The sequence below is a fragment of the Thermobia domestica genome, chromosome 12, assembly GCF_964235325.1.
Source record: "Thermobia domestica chromosome 12, izTheDome1.hap1.1, whole genome shotgun sequence".
In the NCBI taxonomy this organism is placed as follows: domain Eukaryota; kingdom Metazoa; phylum Arthropoda; class Insecta; order Zygentoma; family Lepismatidae; genus Thermobia; species Thermobia domestica.
Genome location: NC_137465.1, coordinates 86,334,890 through 86,340,889, shown reverse-complemented (window position 1 = coordinate 86,340,889; position 6,000 = coordinate 86,334,890).

The window sequence follows — 6,000 nt, the reverse complement described above, 5'->3', positions numbered from 1 at the left end:
ATGCAGAACCACAGGAGTGAAGTAAAGCTATATTAGATGTAAGGCATAGTTGTATGGGATATAAAATTTTTACACTACCCTCGGTTACGTCCATATCCACCGTCGCTGACATGCCCGCTCCATACGGAAGCACACCAAGCACATCCTGCTACGCCCGGAAATATTCGGAATACATTAGGGAAACCAGCATGGAAATCTCCAGAGAAGGAAAACCTTTTGGAAACCAAGGAAAATATTTTCTTTTGGTTGAAAAAATACTCCTTGCTGTGTGGGGCTATTCTCTGCTTGAGCATAAAGCGGGAAATTTTGGAATTTGTTTAGATTCACAATAAAGTAATATTTAAAACCAACAACCTCCAGAGTTCCGCGTGAGCGTGAGAAAATATCTTGATATGTTTAATTCGTTTACAGTGGTTACTAATTAGCATGCTTATCATGAAGATAGGGTAACAGTTTTCGAGGTGAAAAAAAGCCACAAAGAGACCTACAGCTTATTGTATAAATATAGGTGTTCTTAAACCATTACTGATGGTGAATAATGTTAACATTTTTTCTTATCAGTTGACACAAATAATTATTGGTCACTCACAGTAACATCCACCAATGAATGTCCATTAAACAAAGCTCCAAAATCACGCCTCCATTAGATCTCTCTTTCTCTCTCTCTCTCGTAGTACAGTGGAGATAGTTCATTTTTCTGCCAAGAAAGAAACAAATTAGTAACAAGCTGAAAATTGGTATCGAAGAAGGGCAATGTGTCAGGAAAAGCATATTAAAAGTACCCTAAAATATCACTGTAGCCCTTGCTGCAATTTTGAAAAACATCCGCCATCTTTAGACAACGACATGGAACTTATGGAATTCGTCACTTTATGTTTATTCCTCTAGCCACCGTTCTAATTATCACAAATCCATGAATCCTATATGGTTGCAAAACTTGAAAGACAGATAATTTAAGTAAATAACGTATATGCCCATCGTGCTATACTTTTAGAAAAGGAAGAAAAAACATCTTTTTTTATTTAAAAAGGTATATTTTCAGAAATCATGATAGGTTTGCAACACTAAGAATTACATTGTTCAACAAATTTTGATCGAAAGTATGTAAATTCTTTGAAATTGCGATTTCTACATTCATTTAAGCATAATATGAAAGGAAATGATAATAGAAGAATTTTCTTAGATCTGGTTGTGAAAAAAACGCCCTTGTACAACAGTAGCTGTATACATACAAATGTATTAATATTTATAGAATATTTAACCCTTGTATGCATATGCAGGGCCTCTCAGGCCCTGTGGGGTTTTATTTTCAAAGTTATTCCAAATCTATTCAATCAATAAGCCTTGCTCATTGTGTATTCTTCTAACATTCTTTTATGCATTCATGAGTAGCTTTAGAATATTTTTTGCATTATTTGGAAAACAATAATATTTGATTTAATTTAGTAACTCCTTAAATGCATATGCAGGGCCTGGGAGGCCCCAATGAAATAATAATGGTATGCGAATTATTTGAAATACTTTTGGAAATAAAATTGGTCCTAAACAAATATGTTATTTAGTTGTATTACTTCTTTTTATTATTATTGTACTTATTTGCAATTAGTCCTATTTATAATTGCTTATTTTTTACCCAGTAGATAGCGCTGCAGTACATCTGCAAGCTTTTATCAATCGTTTGTATATAAGTTTGTTTATATAATATATCAGCCATTTATTAGAGCTTTTCGCTAACTTATTTCCTTTGTTCGAACAATTACAGCAACAGAGTTGATACAATATATATCTTCCACTGTTGCTTTTGTATTGTGACTAGGTGCAATTTGCAATGCCCAGTTACATTGGTGTGCAATTTGTGTTAGTTTCAGCGCAAAATGACATCTACGGCTAGTGGAAGATGAACTACGAAGAGAGTGTGTGAGGATGATTTTGTCCGTTTTGTAAATTAGTGTCTTGATGATAGTCTACTGTCGAACAGTAATAGTGAGGAATCTCAGGATGACGAATCCAATAATACAGTTCAACAAGGAAGTGTAAGTGTAAGTGTAAGTGATGAACATTTCGATACGTCATCACGCTCTGAAAGCACTAGTGGGAATGAAGCTATTAGTGATTCCGTGTAAAGAATACGTCCAAAAGATGCGTTTGACTGTTTCATTTCAAAAGAAATCTTGAATGGAATTTTATACTATAGAAAACTTGAGGGAAGGAGGGTTGCAACATTGAAAAGAAAAGAGTGGGAAAATGATAGTCTGGACTAAATGAATGCCTTTGTGGCATTTTGTTGCTAGTAGGAGTAGAAAAAAACTGAGATGTGCCAATCTTCGAACTGTTCATCTCTATGAAGTCAAACCAATGTTAAAAGGCATTATGTCTGTCAACAGGTTTGAAGACATAAAGAAAGCCTTACGATTGACCATAAACGTACAAGGCAAATCCATCTTGAAAATGATGTACTGGCACCTATTCGTTTTGTGTAGGAAATATTTCTGTGAAATTGTACAAAAGTGATTGTTCCGTATGAAGAACTTACTGTGGATCAACAGGTAGTGCGACTTCGAGGTAGGTGTGGGTTCATTGACACGTATATTGACATGCCTCGAAAATCTTAAAAGTACGTAATAAAAATATTTTGGTTATGCGGCTCTCAATCATCATCATGCCGTTGATGGTTTTGTATACACAGAAAGAAAAAAAAAACAGTTGAAGAGAAATCTGGGAAGAATGTGGTAAAACACCTCTGCAAAACCGTTTCTGGAACTTCACGAAATATTACTATGGATAATGTCTTTGATAGTGTTGACCTGGCAGTGTATATGCTACAACAATGACTTACGGTTATGGGAACACTAAGCCGAAACAAACGCGACATTCCAGTTAAAATGAGAGCCTCATCTCTTTGAGTAGGTTCATCAATGTTTGCATTCAAGCAAAATGTCACTATGGTCAGCTAAGTGCCAAAGTAAATAAGACAGTGATGTTGATAACCACCATGCATCATGATAAGGCAGTTGATGAAAATAGCCCCAAAAGAAAGCCATTGATTATAAAATATTACAACAAAACTAAATGTGGAGTTGATGTTATGGGTTAAGACGTTAGAAACTATACATGCAAAAAGCAAACTAAAAGGTGATCCTTTGCTCTCTGGTCAAATATAATGGATGTGGCAGATAAATAGTCACATTGTTTTCAGGATGCAGAATCCAAATTTCTATGAAAACAAGAAAGACAATCGTCCATTATTCTTGCAGGAACTGGTAGAAAATTTAATGAGAAACAAGGTGATTCTAAGATCACAAATACCCAACTTGCCACGAGCAACAATTAGTGTTTTGAGGATATCCGGAACTGAAACAGAATAAGCAGGAGAAAAAATTAGATAATATGATTTTTGTCCATACAGTATTCATAGAAAGAGAGCGTTGGTATGCTGCTAGTGTGGCAAAAGCATTTGCAAAGAACACATAATATGATTTGCAATTCATGCATTTTGTAGATACATTTTTTTTTCTCAAAACTGCTAAACAATGATGTCATTTGCGCATACAAGAATGTCAGAATATATATAAATATTGCTCTTTTCATGATTATAGTCACACAGGTGTGTTTAGAATTTTAAAATAAACTAGAAAATTATGAAGTGTATGAGTAAACTGACAAAAGTATATTTGAAGAAAATATTTTGTTACAGTGTTTTTCTGTATTTTCTACTAATTGTAATAAATATAAAATAATTGTAAACGTTGTTTTAAAACTTGTATACATGTGAAAATGCCCATTGTTAGTCTATTGTGTAATAAATTAAGCTGTCATAGGGCTGCAAGTAGTAATTTACATCAAATTCCAAATAGAACCCTTTAAATACCATACAGGGCCTCGGAGGCCCTGCATATGCATTAGCGTATATTTACTGAACCATGTGGACAAGGGTTAAGCAAAATCCTTGTAAAAACCTACATTTCACTTTTTTTTTATCTATTTCACTGCGATGTGACAAGCTGGGGAGTTAAGTAGTACCCTAACCTATAGCTTTCTATACCCTTGTACTTCCTTTTTCAAAATTGCGCAAATACCAGTTTCACAGTGATACAGAACCGTGGTCATATTAAACATTAACAATTCCGTAATAAAAATCAGTATTAACATCAAAACATGAAAAATATGTACAAATACCTTTTTGTGCAAGAAATACACTGCAATGTAGACAAAAGTTTCAAGTGATCCCTTGTACAGGATTATGTTTATTTTATTTTGAGCGTCTTCGTTTGGCTTGCCTTTTGTAGGTTACCTCTGGAGCATCCCTTGCAATAGTCCAACAGTAGTCGGCCAATATATTAGAACTCCACTTTCCCTCATATCTCTTCTCCATGGCTGCAATATCTTGATGGAAACGCTCACCATGTTCGTCACATACTGCTCCACAATCTTCGGGAAAGAAGTCTAGATGTGAATGAAGAAAGTTGAGTTTCAGAGACATATTGTAACCAAGATTTTCGTAGCACAATAACAACTTTGCTACCAGTTGTTTGTAATTTGTTGCTCGGTGTCTTCCCAAGAACTGTGAACGAACACTCTTCAAGCTTTCCCACGCAACTTTCTCCTCACCTTGAAGAATTTCGTCGAACTTGTGATCTTTGAATAGTTGCCTAATCTGTGGCCCTATGAAAACACCTTCTTTAACTTTGGCATAACTTAATCGAGGGAATTGTCCTCTTAGGTACTTATAAGCCTCATCCTCTTGGTTCATGCTCTTAACAAAACTTTTCATAAGACCTAATTTAATATGTAGAGGGGGAAGCAAAATCCGGTTACGATCTACCAGTGGTCCATGCTGCACATTTTTCACTCCCGGCTGAAAAGTTTCTCTGGTACTCCAATCACTTTTGCGGTAATGAGATCCACGATCTCTACTGTCCCATTCACATATAAAGCAACAATACTTTGTATACCCTAACTGCATACCTAGCAACAGTGCTATTACTTTAAGGTCACCACAAATGAGCCGCTGAAAATCGTAATATTTAATGGCTTGAAGTAAACGTTTCAAGATTTCATAAGATTCCTTCATATGAACTGCGTACCCTACAGGAATTGAAGGAAGTTCATTTCCAATATGTAAAAGCACTGCCTTTAAACTCACTGTTAGGAACATGTAAAAAAAACTCTTCACTACTAATTCTTGTTATCTGGACAGTTATCCTCTTATACTAGACCTGTCCCTTTTATTTAAAGAATCTAGACTTCTTTACAAATCCACAAACTTCAATAATCAACATATTTTCCATCTATATACAATTCCACAAAAACTATTACCAATATTACAACAACTGTATACTCAATCCATCAACATTACATATCCATCACAACCGATAATTCTACGTAAACATAATTACGCTCTTCAATTGTCTCTTTTAAAAATTAACACTTTGTCCGATAAAATTACTAACTGCTTTACAAACCCTAACATCCTCCCGAGGTTTGCCAAGAAAGAAAGAAAGAAAGAAAGAAGATAAACTACCATAAACTAACATCTAACCTAACCCAATACATTTCTTAACTGTGTTTACTTTTCTTCTTCCTCCTCTCTAAATTCAACAACTTTTGTTCTAGTTCCATAATTTTATGTCTCAGAATCTGTATTTCTCTATCCTTACACCTAAGCTCTGAAAACATACAAAATAATATTTCCTGTTTCATATTTAATTTCAATTCTTTCTCCGTTTCTTTACTTTGAAGAACCGTAGGCCTCTTGCTGTCTTCCTTTTTCTCGTGACCTCTTCTTAGGTTTCTAACCTTATGACTGCTGCGTCTCTCTCTGTCATATATAAATTTATCTTCTTCCTCTTCTGAATCAGATAACCATCTATATTTAAAGCTGAGATTTTTTAACTTTCTCCGTTCTTCTAAAGGCATTTTTAACAGGGCATTGCCGTCCTTCTGTGAACAATTACTAGAACAAATTTCATCAATATTCATACCACTAGAGGGCAGTAATTT